The 18,031-nt window shown below is 36.4% G+C and overlaps 1 non-coding gene across 1 annotated transcript; it reads left to right on the top strand.

Moving 5' to 3' along the window:
- The first annotated feature begins 308 nt into the window (after positions 1-308).
- LOC141650561 (small nucleolar RNA R71) lies at positions 309-415 on the top strand. Its single transcript, XR_012546586.1, has one exon. It is a non-coding gene; the product is annotated as a small nucleolar RNA R71 (small nucleolar RNA).
- The last annotated feature ends 17,616 nt before the right edge of the window (positions 416-18,031 follow it).

Below are 18,031 nucleotides of genomic sequence, written 5' to 3'. Positions count from 1 at the left end.
GATGCTTTGATGATTTTGAACTTTCCTCAAGTCTAGCCATAGCTTGTTCAAACTTCAAGTTGATTGTGTCAATGTGAGCACTAAGTTGAGCACCAAATTGAGTAACGGTGTCCACTTCATACTTTCCTCCTCTAGTAGCCTTGCGAGGCCTACTATATTGCGAATTATGGACCGCCATTTCCTCAATCTTGTTCCATGTTTGATTGTCATCAACTTCGGTGAACATTCCATTTGATCCCATATTGAGAATGTTCCTTGAATCTTCATATAAACCATTCCAAAATTGTTGCACTAAAAACCATTCGCTAAGTCCATGGTGAGGACATGAGCGACAAATACCTTTGAACCGCTCCCAAGCTTCATACAAAGATTCTTCATCCCTTTGCTTAAAACCCGTAATTTGAGCTCTTAGCATATTGGTCTTCTCTGGTGGGTAGAATTTTTGTAGAAAGCTAGAGCTAGCTTCTTCCAAGAATCTATTCCAAGGGTGGCCTTATCAAGGCCCTTCAACCATTGCTTTGCGGTGCCGATTAACGAAAAAGGAAATAAGACCCATCTTATTTGGTCTTGAGTCACGCCCGTTTGAGAGATAGCTTCACAATAATCACAAAATGTTTCCATATGAGAATGAGGGTCCTCACTAGGCATTCCCCCGAATTGGCTCCTCTCGACTAGTTGAATGAAGGCGGACTTGGCAATAAAGTTTCCGGTAAGATGTTGTGGGGTAGGAGTACCATTTGGTAGATCCTCCTCGGTGGGTATAGAGTGTGACGAGAATTTAGGCATTGTAGGTGGATTTTGTGTGGTATTGTTTAATGGGTTTTCTTCTCCTTCTATTGCGAAAGGATTGACAAACTCACTAGTGGGTTGAACAACTTCACCAACACCTCCCAAATTCCTCCTAACAAGTCTCCTATTATTCGTCAAGGTTCTTTCGATTTCACGGTCAAAAGGTAACAAATCTCTTTGTAACCTTCTAGACATGCAAAATATCAAACAACTCAAAAACAATTAGAACAAACCTTGAGGAGTTTTACTTCCCCAAGGTGAAAAAGACACAACTAAAAACAATAAAAGAAATCTTAAATCAATTAAACACCGTCCCCGGCAACGGCGCCATTTTTGATCGGAGCCATTTGGTGTTCACAATTAAGCATATGTGGTCGTTGGTCAATGGTCGATACAAAACACAATTTATACTTCACAAACAACTCTACAATTAGTAAAGAGGCAAGTAAAGGTCGGATCCCAAGGGACGGGTATTGAAATGAAGATTCTATTGTAACTAGTGGTGTCTAGGGGTGTCACAAATTGGGTTGATGTAGAAGGTTACTAAACTAAAATAGCAATGAAAATAAACTAACAAGGTAAATGAAATTAGGGTGTAAACAATTGATTAAAAGCACTAGGGTGTCATGGGTTCATAGGGGAATCATGGGATATGATCATACAAACATGTTCTCAAATTATAAGCAATTATTGTTGTGATGGATTGAGTTGGGTTATATCTTACAATCCTAGGAAAGTTTGGGTCCCGGAGCCGAATCTCTTGGATTGTACAACACCTACAAGTCGACTTAATCTTCCCTACTTAACACATGCATGGTCTAACAAGACTCGAGTTGGGTTATGTCTTACAAGTCAAGTTGAAAGGATAGAAGATGATAGTAAATGCAAGGATTCATAGGCTTAGCATTTCATCAAATATAACATGTGCATGTATTAAGATCAAAACAAGCAAGCAAATAAGATATGAAAGCATATTAATTTAAGCATGAATCATTCCCCATGTTGGTTTCCCCTAATCACCCATTAAACCCTAGCTAAGAGACTACTCACTCATTATCATATTGATCATGCTAGGAAGGTTGTCAATCATACTAACATAATGAAACATGATGAATAAATGAAAGTAATTAGCAATAATTAAAAAGGGATTAAGAGGATTATACCTACTAATGATTCCAATAATAAAGCAAGAATAATAGAAGTACTTGAATCCTAGATTGAGAGGTTGTCAATCTCCCAATAATAACCCAAATAATCTTCAATTACCCAAAACAAAGTAAGAACAAGAGAGAGATTAAAGAACTAAAACTTGGATTAAAACTTGATTAATATTTGATTACAATATTGAAGAGAGATTTGATTGATATTAACTACTCTAATTATTGATAAGAAGAACATGCTCCTCTAATTAGACTAATGGGGTATTTATAGTGAAAATTAGGGAGGATGCATTAGGGTTAACTAAGGGCTAAACTAGTAATTACACTTTTTAAGTTGAGCAAGGAGCCTCCGGGATTATCCGAGAGAAGGGCTTCTCCATTTCGTAGCTTGAAGAACGAAACTGTGCTGTGCTGTGATCCGTGCGGCTGGGAGTCGGGACGGCCGGATCTGGGATGGACGATCCGAGCGGATCAAGGAACAAGACGCTCGGACTGGGCATGGGGAATCCGAGCGGATTCCTGGTAAGGACGCTCGGACTGGCGAGGACGGACGGATTCTCTACAATCCGTTCGGATTGTAGTTCAGCAACTTTCCTTCTTCTTTTTCTTCCCTTTTCTTCATGAATTCCTTGGGGATTTCCTTGGGGACTCAAGGATCCTTTTCTCAACAATGCTCTTCTACTATGCTATGTACAAAGGCCTTCTAGTCTTGTCTCTCCTTGATGCTTGGTCGTTGAATATGATCAATTTAGCCTTGTTTTGCCATGAAAATGCAAGATTCTTACTCCTTTCCTACCAAGGGATCAAAATCTCAAAGAATATGCAAAACAAAGAACTAAAGATAAGAAATGACCCAAATAGGCATTAAAAAGCATGAAAACAATGGTAATTCGGGGCTAAATATGCGCCAATTATGGTCGCATCACCAAGGGTAACAATGAGGGGGGTTTTGATTGATTTATAATTAAACTAAATGCAAATAAATAAATAGGCAAATGAAACTGACGATGTAAATGATGATAAAAAGGATGCTAAGACGATCGGTTCAATGTAGCTACGACGACGCAAGTCCTAAGTAAATCTGAAATAATCACGTAAGGTGGGAAAATAAGAAGTCCTCTCAGACCAACTTAACAAGTAGCGCCGCTCAGCCTAAGCTACTAGTCCCTAGCTCTCACTAATACTAGCTCACGCCCTGAAAAGTGATTCCTAAAGCCTAAATTTTACTTATCTTACGATCTTAGTATAATTTAGTCGTTCAATTGGTAGTCTATTGCCCTCCCCTCTCTTTCGATCTATTGGGTCGGTCAATTCCTAAGTATTTAACAAATAGCCTCTCGGTCTTTTATCAAAAATTGCAATTAAATCAATTGAACAATGCTAATTCTTACGCGATGCAGTCGATCGACTAGCTGGGGCAGTCGATCGACCAGGTTTTCAGTCGATCGACTATTGACATCAGTCGATCGACCAAATCCCGAAACAGGTCTACCTATTCTACGTCGTCTACGCCACAAATTCCCTCACATCTTAGCAAAGGGTGATTACCTACGCATATTAAAATTGATAACAACAACGAAATTGAAATAAACGATATGGGAAAACATAATTTGAATGATTAAAGCAATAAAACGCAATAAAGGGGCTATGGTTCGGGATTCTAATCTATCAATTCTATGCTAATGACAAAATAAAGTAGAAACTGAAATTAAGGACAAAATAATACCGAAGTAGGAAGCAAGAATTGAATCCGAAAGCAAGGAAGGAACTTTATTGAGAATTCTAAACTACGACATAGCTACTGTATTTTTGGAACTAGATGATAATAAATCTGATGAGGAAGAGTCACGTTATATAGAAAATATCACGTAACTCCTTCTCCAAACCTAATTACAAATGGGCTTCGATTAAAATCCTTTAATTCTCGTCTTTAAATTCTCGTCAGACTCGTGGAGTGGTCGATCGACCACTTGGACCGATCTTCCTCATCAGATTGCATTCTGACGGATTCTGCAGCGCGCACCGATCTTAAAACAGCTGCCATTTCTTCGTTACTTGGTCAAATCAGGCGTTCTATGCGGCGTTGGAAAGCTAAGAGGATAAGCTTTCACCTCCAATTGGAATCACTCAATTATCTTCTACAGAACTCGAGATATAGTCATCTGAAGCAGCCTGCAATGTCGAGAAGCATTCTGACGGTCTATAGACCACTGTAGCTGGCAATCCGCTTCTAAAACTCACGCAAATACACCTTTCAGGCCTTGAAATGCATTCTAAACTTCAAGTCCGAATCAAATATGCATGTCCTTCCTAAGCTTAGCTTTCGAGGTCAAGATTTGGTTCATTTTCTGCTCAATTCCGCAATAATCTGCAATATTACATAAAAATACGAGAGTAGACAGAAATAGGGGAAATAGTATAATAAACTACATATAATAGACATAAAATGCGTGGAAATAAAGATATAAAACATCATATTATAGACACGCATCAAACTTCCCCAAACCAATCCTTTGCTTGTCCCCAAGCAAACTAAATGCAAAACTAAATCTTGATATAAAGGAGCAAAACATGGACAAACTGAAAATCGTCTACTTAAACTAATTTAATGCATATGAATCAACTACTAATAGCTCAATGTCACGCAAACGAATTTATGCATATTTCGAGAAGATGTTGAACGTTTGACCTTGCAAGACTTTCAAGATTGGACTCTCTCGGATCACTCTTCTCTCAACAAAGCAAATGGTGAGCAATTTATATGTAAGAGAGAAAGAGACAAAAGTCGCTCACCTAGACTCAACCAACATCATCATGCATGCAATATAGTATGATAAATAATTCTAGCTACCGTGCACATACATTCCAACCATTCAGGGTCCATCACATGTCGAATACTTGCAAAGATTTGGATAAGTGAGGCTATGGGTAAGAAGATGCAAAACGATATGGGAATGAGAGGGAAATAGCCAAGCTAGCATCCTAACAAACCGAATAAAACATCCACTTCTAACTCAATGAAATAAGCTCAAATTCCTTAATGAATTAGGCAAACACTTCACTAATCCAAATAACACTCCTCATAAAATATGAAGCAAACATAGGAGTAAACTTTGTTTCTTCTTTTTTTCTTTTTCTTTGTCGTTTCTTTTTCTTTGGTTTTCTTTTTTTTTTTTCGTTTTTTTTTTCGGCAGTCACTATTTTTTCAATTTTTTCCAATTTTTTTTTTTCATTTTTTCAATTTTTTTTTTCTTTTCTCCTTCATTCATTACCAACTTCATAGAGTGCAAATCGAGCCAAAATTGATACAATACAACGAATATCACTAAAACTACTAAACTAGCTCAGCAAAGGGTAGGCTTAGTTTATGGATTGTAGCTAAAGGGTCAACTGGCAATTTTTGGCTAAAGTGAAGCTAATGGGTAAAATGAATAAAAGGGATTTTCTCAAGCATTCTCCAAACATGCAATACCAACCACTAACCCGAATGTATGCAGGCAAAAAAAGAAATTAAATGTCATACTTGTGCAAATTAATGTTACACGAAATGCAGGGAGTAACTACTCACAATCCTAAATGAAACTGGTCATGAATGACACCAACTGTGACACCCTCATTTTTAGCGATAAATAAACACGTAAAATCTACAGAAAAACTGACAGGATATGTTTGTAATTGGTTCAACTAGATAAAACCTGTAATTTTTAAATCTTTCCTAAACCATTCACAAACAATTCCGAAAGAAGAGTGTCAAAACCTGCAAAAGCTAACAACTAATTTACATGCCATAGCTAACGATAAGAAAATATAATGATACAAACCAAAATCAAAGAGGGAGACATATGTCCCTTCAAAATATATACACAACCAAAAGTTAAAAGGTTTCTACAAAATATAACCAAACTAAGTCCAAGGTTCTTTTGCTCACTAGCTCGCCCGTGTACCCCAACTAAGCATCATCAACCTGTCAATCGCATTTTATACAAACACGAAAGCCACAATTCAGTGGGGAGTAACTTCGAGTCCTCCCAGCCACGAAATGTCATATTTAATGTAACATGTAGTGAAACATGTAAACAAAATGATAAACAATTTAACTAACAAGTATTCTAACCTATGAATACTAAACTGACCAAATTAAACTATCATGTGAAACATATAACAATTAGTAATCCAACCTTTATCAATTGTAACCGGCTTACATCTCACCTATTACAATTCATAAAATCACCATACAAGAAAGGGCAATATATCAAAGACAGGCATAAGTTCTTAGCACCGTCAATAGTCACTCTGTAACTCGAGTCTATACCACGAGGTAGGGAAGGTAATCGAACCGGTATCTTGGCTCAGAGGTTCTATCAAAACATGGCCAAGACACAACACAACCCTAGCCTAAAATCTGCGCAGACCTAGACATGCGGATACACACCACCGCACCCAAGACCCACAATTTTTCTAAAACAAAGTGAGTACCCTAAGGAGTCCACCAAAGGGTTGGCTAGTACTTAAGCTGACCACTTACTATCAAAATAAGTAACGAGGTCATGCCCTAACTTGGATATAAACCCACCAAGTCAGGAACACAAAGGCTATTAAGCAGTGAACATATACTCGTCAGAGACTATAAAGACCTATCTATGACAACCACAACAACCTGCAAAAAGTATTTAATATCAATACCATTTCTAGCAATATTAACAATATTAAAGGTTTCAGGGAATCTAGGGCCGTTTCTACAATATAAGAAACTATTAAATTCAACCAACAACACATGTGAACTAAAACTTAATAAATGGCCTAGAACAAGAAAAAGGCCGATTATCCAATTCATATAAAATTTCATCCAACCGAATTTTTACCCGCAACCCCAGTCCTGCGACAGGTACGGGTTAAATTGCGGCTGACCAATCACACAATTGACTGACATCGATTCAGTCAAAGGGACCAAGGCTCAGTTTTCGGCACAATCATCAAAACATTACAATTATCACTATAAAATTCATTTTGAGCCTATTCATTACAATTTCATTTTATAATCTATCCTAACATGTGCTAACTACCAATATAAGCATAATTTTACCAACCTCATTATCTTTACTACTAACATTATTCATTTCAAATGTTTAACCATATATTACTTACTCTAACTATAACATTAATGAACCTAAAATGATGAACAAAGCATGAAAAACCGCGAAACAAGCAACGGACCAAACCGGGCCAACCCCAAGGCAGCCGTGGGCTGCTGCCGGCTGCCGGCTCGCTTGGCCGCCACCCCCATCCCTCCATTTCTCCATTTTTGTTCAGTTTAACATCGTCTGAAACATCAATTAGTCACTCCTATACTAATATGTTAACTTAAACTAACAAAAGACAAGCATTAGACATGCATGCAACCCATTTTATCATGTGAAAATTTACTACTCAAACAAAAATCACAAAAACATACAAAAAGCAAAGAATGTGACGATTATTCGTCGAGTAACTCGAGATATGTTACTTTAAGCTAGAAAATGAGCAATTAGCACCTTGAATACCAAACCCTAACACACAACTAGCCACTATCTTCAACAATATACGAGTCCCCAAACTCGTCTTCCAATTCTTCACCTAAATAAACAATAAAAACACAATAATAAGTACAAAAAACCGAAATTACCCAAATTCGTCTTAAATCAACATCAAGAAAACTGAAATTAAAACATACTAGGTTGTAGATCTCGAAGAGAGGATTCCGGAAATATAAATTTTATGAAAATCCGACTAGAAATGAGAAAGTTATGGTGAAATTTGGCTTAAAAAGCTTAAGTTGTATAAAAATGGTGTTTTGGAAGGTTTTAGAACATAGAGGAAGATGAAGTTGGTAAGAAAAATCAGAAAAAGGAAGGGGAAAGGAAGGTGCCGCGGGAAAGGAAAGGAAAGGAGGAAGGGAGCGGGTTTAAGTCGGGATTTTCACGAGTCGGTTTTGGCTCGTTTCGATAATAATTAAAACCGTTTGTCAAACGCAAATTCCGACAAGACCAAAGTTCTTAAACACGAGATTACAAGAAAATTGAGTACTCATATGACCCATTTCCAAAATCATTTGCCCAATTTTCAAAAGAGTTGTCATTTTTCCCCGATATGCCCTTATTTCGAAATAAAAAGTTTTTACACGGTTTAAACTATTTTTAAACATTTCGAAACTATCAAAATAAATACTTTACTTCAAAATATAATAAAATTATATTTCTTTGAATTATTATTACTTCAAATACATTAATATCAAATTTTACTTGATTAATAAATTACTTCCGCAAAATAATAATGGTTCGAAATTACGGGGCATTACAATCACCCCTCCTTTTAAAAAGTTTCGTCCTCGAAACTTAGAAGGAGAAATTATAGTATACAACATCTTAATAATATAATCATAGGAAAAATATAGGTATTTTTTCAATGAAACGGTGATACTCTCGTTGATCAGACAAGAACATCCACATTCATCTCCAGATATAAAAATATTTCTACACCAATAAATGAGAAAACCCATTATTGGGACGTCTCCAATAACGAGATTTAACACTCATTAATGTTAAAACCATTAAAAATCATAAAAACATTTTCAAAATTTTAGTTTAAAGTTCTATAATAAGAATAATATCTTTACTAATTATGATTAAATACGGCTTAGTAACTCGGAAACAGAGTAAGAAAAAGGAATACCTTACGGAAATAAATCAAAATTTCATTTTCAAATCTTTAAAAATAGGTTAGGTTTGCAGAAGTGACATAAACTTTTATGAATGAATCGAAACTGGTAGCTTGAAAGTTTAGAAGTCGTACAAAAAGGAAAGTAACTTAGATAGCATAACAACAAAGTATGTTATGAGAGCTTAAACTTAATCAACAAGAGAGCTATAATGAATTTCATGGGGTAAGAATTGAAGTCGAACCTAACAGGGTGTCAAAGATGGAGTTTCATAGGTTACCAACATCAAACTTATGAGAGGAGTATGATGAAGTAAGGAAGAGAGGTATGAGCGGTAACGCTCATGATCAAGGAAGAAGGGAGATTAGACAACAAGGAAACGCCAGACACTCTTATCTCAAACAACAACATCACTCAAAACGGTTCCGAAAACTTCCTAACAACAAAACTCATAACCACATCACTCCCAAGGGTTTCCTCAATCGCTTATGTTACCTCTTCCTAATATATTCCCTGGAACAAGATATTTCACTATAAGTGTGATCTCATCACTCCAAATCCTCAAAATCCGAAAAATCAATAGGATCTCAAGTTCCTCTATCCTTTTACTTATTAAGGATTGCCAAAAGCGGAACTACACTCAGCTACAACACCGTCCCATCATCTCAAGTACTCAATGCGACCTCAAGGTCTATAAAACTATAGGGTTAACAAATTCTTCTCAATACTAAGTCTCTCTCAACTCAAGAACTCTCAAGAGCCAACGAATACCAAATCACATCACTAATCCATTATGGTCATCAACATCCCCAAGGAGTATTCTTTCAAATTTGACATCCTAAAACTTACTTACCATCAAATTCCCAAGGAACAATGTCTTAATTGTAACAACACTTTATCACCTCAGAGTTCCTAAAACCATAAATTGAAACTATGTTCTTTAACCTAACAATTGGTGTCAACCATACCATTACCCTTTCTAGTTACCAAAACAAGTGCTAAGACTTCCCAACAATGTAGCTTACTCTCACTCTCATACCATACTTCAAGTAGTAATCAATATCACTCACTAAAACCAACTAATAATCCCACATTTAACATTCCCCACACGATAACATATACATTATCAAACCCTCATATCCAAAGTGATTATGGAAGCCAATCCCAAACTCGACTACTTAGTCAATCCTATATCCTCAAATCACATCTCACTATCTCTGTAAACATGGTCAACAAGGTACCAACTATACTAAGGAGATAAGGAGTGATAACGGGATAGAGAAACGGTAAAATATTTTCGAAGGGTGCATGAGCCTGACAAGTTAGGAAACTAAGGAGTCGGACCGTAAAGATAACGGTTGGCAAAAATAAGAGGTATTCGAGTTAAGAAGATATCTCGGGCAAGAAGAAGACACGTAAACTTTGGCATAAAAACAGGGTTCAATGATCGTTAAAGAGAAGGAAAGGAGAACAGAAGCGGCATAATGAAAGGGTTACTGCTTACCAAACACTCATCAAAGCTTATGATCGATATGGTAAGGTTACATCACTAAGGTGCTCAACAAAGCCTCAAAAGTCCACCAAATCATAGGACTAACAAGGACTCCACGAGGGTAGGTATTCCTCAACTCAATTGGTTCTAAGAGCCAAAATCAATTCACCACACAAATTCATTTGTTACCACCCATGTCCCAAAGTATCTCCTTTACAATTCTCGTCATTGAACTTCACTTACTATGTCATCCCCAAGTACCATAGCTTGTCTACTCCATCATCTCACCACTTAATACTTCTAGTCTCCGATACCATAAATTAGAATCACATCCTTGAACTCACGAACTACATCGAACAACATTCCACCAAAATTCCCAAATCCAGATATGATTAATAAGGTCAACCACGTGTTCTCAAATTTCGAAAGGTCAACAAGGGCTACTCTATACTATATTTGGTCAACTCAAAAGGTTTAACAAACTAACTAATTCCAAAGTACGATACCAATCCATTAAGCAACATCAATGTCCTATTGTATTCCTTTCAAGGCCTACAAGGATTAGTGCTAACTATCATTCCTTTAATTCTCCACAGGAAACATCGAGACTCTCCAATGAAGTAGCTCAGGTTCATTCCATCTTATGTACTATGGTAGTACCCATGCTCAATCATCTATAACAAACAAGCTCTCAATAGACATAAATCCCAAGGTGTTTCTCATTTCACTAAGTTCTCATATCAAGCACAACTAACAAGACTAACCAAAGGATCCCAAGTTATATTCTCCTATACAACTCAAACCCTAAACAATCAATTTCTCAACTCGTTCACGCCCTTCAATGATACATTCTCTCAAAACTGGGTTCTCTTGAACAAGGGAACTATCCTGCGAAATAAAAGGAAGGTGTCCACAAGGACTCTTATTATAAGAAGAAAACGAACCAAGGATGAATCGGGAGAAAGAATAGAAGAGTAGTTACCAAGGCGAGAGAAGAGGAATTAAAAAGACGAATAAACAACGAGATTGGAAGATTAAGGTAAGATACACTGAATACGAAAAGAAGTATCGAGAAAGTGGAAGCATTCTTCATTTGGCATAACCAATCTTCAACATTCGGCAACGGTCACTCAGTCTTGGTCACCAACGAGTAAGATCACGGTCATAGCTTCAACGGCACGAAAATTAATAACTAACAATTAACAAACCCAGCTGGTAAGATTGCATTATCTACGTTTCTTGGAGAGCCATCTTGCAAAAGAGAACATTGGTTAGAACCTAACAAATAGCAATCACAAACAGACTACCACATAAAATCCTAAATCTACCCATCCTACCCATCTCTCAAGTTTATTATTTAAAGGTCAAGTGATTTTAAGTGGGGTGCACAAACGTGCGTCGGGAGCAACAAGCTCTGATACCAACTGTGACACCCTCATTTTTAGCGATAAATAAACACGTAAAATCTACAGAAAAACTGACAGGATATGTTTGTAATTGGTTCAACTAGATAAAACCTGTAATTTTTAAAACTTTCCTAAACCATTCACAAACAATTCCGAAAGAAGAGTGTCAAAGCCTGCAAAAGCTAACAACTAATTTACATGCCATAGCTAACGATAAGAAAATATAATGATACAAACCAAAATCAAAGAGGGAGACATATGTCCCTTCAAAATATATACACAACCAAAAGTTAAAAGGTTTCTACAAAATATAACCAAACTAAGTCCAAGGTTCTTTTGCTCACTAGCTCGCCCGTGTACCCCAACTAAGCATCATCAACCTGTCAATCGCATTTTATACAAACACGAAAGCCACAATTCAGTGGGGAGTAACTTCGAGTCCTCCCAGCCACGAAATGTCATATTTAATGTAACATGTAGTGAAACATGTAAACAAAATGATAAACAATTTAACTAACAAGTATTCTAACCTATGAATACTAAACTGACCAAATTAAACTATCATGTGAAACATATAACAATTAGTAATCCAAACTTTATCAATTGTAACCTACACATCTCACCTATTACAATTCATAAAATCACCATACAAGAAAGGACAATATATCAAAGACAGGCATAAGTTCTTAGCACCGTCAATAGTCACTCAGAATCTCGAGTCTATACCACGAGGTAGGGAAGGTAATCGAACCGGTATCTTGGCTCGAGGTTCTATCAAAACATGGCCAAGACACAACACAACCCTAGCCTAAAATCACAAGACCTAGACATGCGGATACACACCACCGCACCCAAGACCCACAATTTTTCTAAAACAAAGTGAGTACCCTAAGGAGTCCACCAAAGGGTTGGCTAGTACTTAAGCTGACCACTTACTATCAAAATAAGTAACGAGGTCATGCCCTAACTTGGATATAAACCCACCAAGTCAGGAACACAAAGGCTATTAAACAGTGAACATATACTCGTCAGAGACTATAAAGACCTATCTATGACAACCACAACAACCTGCAAAAAGTATTTAATATCAATACCATTTCTAGCAATATTAACAATATTAAAGGTTTCAGGGAATCTAGGGCCGTTTCTACAATATAAGAAACTATTAAATTCAACCAACAACACATGTGAACTAAAACTTAATAAATGGCCTAAAACAAGAAAAAGGCCGATTATCCAATTCATATAAAATTTCATCCAACCGAATTTTTACCCGCAACCCCAGTCCTGCGACAGGTACGGGTTAAATTGCGGCTGACCAATCACACAATTGACCGACATCGATTCATCAAAGGGACCAAGGCTCGATTTTCGACAATCATCAAAACATTACAATTATCACTATAAAATTCATTTTGAGCCTATTCATTACAATTTCATTTTATAATCTATCCTAACATGTGCTAACTACCAATATAAGCATAATTTTACCAACCTCATTATCTTTACTACTAACATTATTCATTTCAAAGGTTTAACCATATATTACTTATTCTAACTATAACATTAATGAACCTAAAATGATGAAAAAAGCATGAAAAACCGCGAAACAAGCAACGGACCAACCCGGGCCAACCCCAAGGCAGCCGTGGCTCTGCTCTGGCCTCGCCGGCTCGGCCGCCACCCCCATCCCTCCATTTCTCCATTTTTGTTCAGTTTAACATCGTCTGAAACATCAACTAATCACTCCTATACTAATATGTTAACTTAAACTAACAAAAGACAAGCATTAGACATGCATGCAACCCATTTTATCATGTGAAAATTTACTACTCAAACAAAAATCACAAAAACATACAAAAAGCAAAGAATGTAACGATTATTCGTCGAGTAACTCGAGATATGTTACCTTAAGCTATAAAATGAGCAATTAGCACCTTGAATACCAAACCTTAACACACAACTAGCCACTATCTTCAACAATATACGAGTCCCCAAACTCGTCTTCCAATTCTTCACCTAAATAAACAATAAAAACACAATAATAAGTACAAAAAACCGAAATTACCCAAATTCGTCTTAAATCAACATCAAGAAAACTGAAATTAAAACATACTAGGTTGTAGATCTCGAAGAGAGGATTCCGGAAATATAAATTTTATGAAAATCCGACTAGAAATGAGAAAGTTATGGTGAAATTTGGCTTAAAAAGCTTAAGTTGTATAAAAATGGTGTTTTGGAAGGTTTTAGAACATAGAGGAAGATGAAGTTGGTAAGAAAAATCAGAAAAAGGAAGGGGAAAGGAAGGTGCCGCGGGAAAGGAAAGGAAAGGAGGAAGGGAGCGGGTTTAAGTCGGGATTTTCACGAGTCGGTTTTGGCTCGTTTCGATAATAATTAAAACCGTTTGTCAAACGCAAATTCCGACTAGACCAAAGTTCTTAAACACGAGATTACAAGAAAATTGAGTACTCATATGACCCATTTCCAAAATCATTTGCCCAATTTTCAAAAGAGTTGTCATTTTTCCCCGATATGCCCTTATTTCGAAATAAAAAGTTTTTACACGGTTTAAACTATTTTTAAACATTTCGAAACTATCAAAATAAATATTTTACTTCAAAATATAATAAAATTATATTTCTTTGAATTATTATTACTTCAAATACATTAATATCAAATTTTACTTGATTAATAAATTACTTCCGCAAAATAATAATGGTTCGAAATTACGGGGCATTACACTCACTCTCCTTTTCGCTAGATTCATCAAGTTGGAGGTTCTCAAAGAGATCCTCCAAATCGACCTCACTATCAGCGCAAGAATCATAAAGGGGTTCTAAACTATCCTCATAAAAAGGATTGCCAACCACGCTAATGGTCTCCTCTATGTCTCCGGCAGCATTTTCTAGATCGGTTTCTAAGGTCTCACCCACCCCCTCATCTGAGTCAACATGAAGAGAAAAGTTGGGTTTAAGAGTTTCGGCAGCAAACCAATCAAAAAATTCTAATACCTCCTTTACAGGGAGTCCTGTGAAATCCCTCTTACCAATAAATTCTAAGTATGCTCGCGTAGGGTCAGTCATACCATTGGCTATAATCATGAATATTTTGAATTCAGAGAATGCATCTCGTCTGGGCTCAATAAACTCCCAAAGCCTGGCGAAATAAGCACCAAAGATTTCATCCTCTTCCTGTGGAAAACTCAGAAAACAAAACATGAGAACGGTCTAAGGAACCGAAGTTCCCTGAGACAAAAGAAAGAAAGACTAAAATTAAAAACAACTAAAACTAGCGCTGCCTCCCCGGCATTGGCGCCAAAATTTGATACCGTCGTAAAGTATCAAAATTAAATTTATATTCCGAACTAAAACTATAGATAGTGATAGTAAGGGTCGAACCACAGGGAGGTAGGGAATTATTAGTTGCTTTCTATTTTAGTCTAAGGGTAACAATGAGGGGGGTTTTGATTGATTTATAATTAAACTAAATGCAAATAAATAAATAGGCAAATGAAACTGACGATGTAAATGATGATAAAAAGGATGCTAAGACGATCGGTTCATTGTAGCTACGACGACGCAAGTCCTAAGTAAATCTGAAATAATCACGTAAGGTGGGAAAATAAGAAGTCCTCTCAGACCAACTTAACAAGTAGCGCCGTTCAACCTAAGCTACTAGTCCCTAGGTCTCACTAATACTAGCTCACACCCTGAAAAGTGATTCCTAAAGCCTAAATTTAACTTATCTTACGATCTTAGTATAATTTAGTCGTTCAATTGGTAGTCTATTGCCCTCCCCTCTCTTTCGATCTATTGGGTCGATCAATTCCTAAGTAATTAACAAATAGCCTCTCGGTCTTTTATCAAAAATTGCAATTAAATCAATTGAACAATGCTAATTCTTACGCGGTGCAGTCGATCGACTAGCTGGGGCAGTCGATCGACCAGGTTTTCAGTCGATCGACTATTGACATCAGTCGATCGACCAAATCCCGAAACAGGTCTACCTATTCTACGTCGTCTACGCCACAAATTCCCTCATATCTTAGCAAAGGGTGATTACCTACGCATATTAAAATTGATAACAACAACGAAATTGAAATAAACGATATGGGAAAACATAATTTGAATGATTAAAGCAATAAAACGCAATAAAGGGGCTATGGTTTGGGATTCTAATCTATCAATTCTATGCTAATGACAAAATAAAGTAGAAACTGAAATTAAGGACAAAATAATACCGAAGTAGGAAACAAGAATTGAATCCGAAAGCAAGCAAGGAACTTTATTGAGAATTCTAAACTACGACATAGCTACTGTATTTTTGGAACTAGATGATAATAAATCTGATAAGGAAGAGTCACGTTATATAGAAAATATCACGTAACTCCTTCTCCAAACCTAATTACAAATGGGCTTCGATTAAAATCCTTTAATTCTCGTCTTTAAATTCTCGTCAAACTCGTGTAGTGGTCGATCGACCACTTGGACCAGTCGATCGACCAAGAGCGCTGTACAGAATTGCATTCTGACGGATTCTGCAGCGCGCACCGGTCTTAAAACAGCTGCCATTTCTTCGTTACTTGGTCAAATTAGGCGTTCTACGCGGCGTTGGAAAACTAGAAGGATAAGCTTTCACCTCCAATTGGAATCACTCGATTATCTGCTCTAGAACTCGAGATATAGCCATCTGAAGCAGCCTGCAATGTCGAGAAGCATTCTGACGGTCTATAGACCATGTAGGTCAGTCTATAGACCACTGTAGCTGGCAATCCGCTTCTAAAACTCACGCAAATACACCTTTCAGGCCTTGAAATGCATTCTAAACTTCATGTCCGAATCAAATATTCATGTCCTTCCTAAGCTTAGCTTTCGGGGTCAAGATTTGGTTCATTTTCTGCTCAATTCCGCAATAATCTGCAATATTACATAAAAATACGAGAGTAGACAAATAATAGAAATAGTAGAATAAACTACATATAATAGACATAAAATGCGTGGAAATAAAGATGTAAAACATCATATTATAGACACGCATCAAACTTCCCCAAACCAAACATTTGCTTGTCCCCAAGCAAACTAAATGCAAAACTAAATCTTGATAGAAAGGAGCAAAACATGGACAAACTGAAAATCGTCTACTTAAACCAATTTAATGCATATGAATCAACTACTATTAGCTCAATGTCACGCAAACGAATTTATGCATATTTCGAAAAGATGTTGAACGTTTGACCTTGCAAGACTTTCAAGATTGGACTCTCTCGGATCACTCTTCTCTCAACAAAGCAAATGGTAAGCAATTTATATGTAAGAGAGAAAGAGACAAAAGTCGCTCACCAAGACTCAACCAACATGATCATGCATGCAATATAGTATGATAAGTAATTCTAGCTACCGTACACATACATTCCAACCATTCAGGGTCCATCACATGCCGAATACTTGCAAAGATTTGGATAAGTGAGGCTATGGGTAAGAAGAGGCAAAACGATATGGGAATGAGAGGGAAATAGCCAAGCTAGCATCCTAACAAACCGAATAAAACATCCACTTCTAACTCAATGAAATAAGCTCAAATGCCTTAATGAATTAGGCAAACACTTCACTAATCCAAATAACAGTCCTCATAAAATATGAAGCAAACATAGGAGTAAACTTTTTTTCTTCTTTTTTTCTTTTTCTTTGTCGTTTCTTTTTCTTTGGTTTTCTTTTTTTTTTTTCTTTTTTTTTGTCGGCAGTCACTATTTTTTCAATTTTTTCCAATTTTTTTTTCATTTTTTCATTTTTTTTTTCTTTTCTCCTTCATTCATTACCAACTTCATAGAGTGCAAATCGAGCCAAAATTGATACAATACAATGAATACCACTAAAACTACTAAAATATCTCAGCAAAGGGTAGGCTTAGTTTATGGATTGTAGCTAAAGGGTCAACTGGCAATTTTTGGCTAAAGTGAAGCTAATGGGTAAAATGAATAAAAGGGATTTTCGCAAGCATTCTCCAAACATGCAATACCAACCACTAACCCGAATGTATGCAGGCAAAAAAGAAATTAAATGTCATACTTGTGCAAATTAATGTTACACGATATGCAGGGAGTAACTACTCACAATCCTAAATGAAACTGGTCATGAATGACACCAGTTTATAAAGCTCTAATTCCTTAGAAAGTTTTGTAGTTTGCCTAAATTTCAAGTCAAGTCTAATTGTTTAACAAATTTTGAAACGAAATTCGAGATATTGCAAAAACTTTTGCTAAAAGATGTGATAAAATGCAGGGTATAAGCAAATGACAACTATCAGTAATGAATACTCCAATCTGACTCAACCTAATATGCAAAATTAAACGTGATATTTTTGAAATTTTGAATTTTTTCTAAATTTTTTTTTTTTTGAAATTTTGTATATATGGAAAATAAAAAACAATGCAAGACAAAAATGTAAACGTGAATGCAAAACATAATGAAATGCAACGCAAAACCCTTCCCCA

This window comes from Silene latifolia, chromosome 3 (assembly GCF_048544455.1).
Source record: "Silene latifolia isolate original U9 population chromosome 3, ASM4854445v1, whole genome shotgun sequence".
NCBI classification, from domain to species: Eukaryota; Viridiplantae; Streptophyta; class Magnoliopsida; order Caryophyllales; family Caryophyllaceae; genus Silene; species Silene latifolia.
The sequence above is the reverse complement of the archived record's forward strand: the minus strand, read 5'-3'. Positions and strand labels throughout refer to the sequence as shown.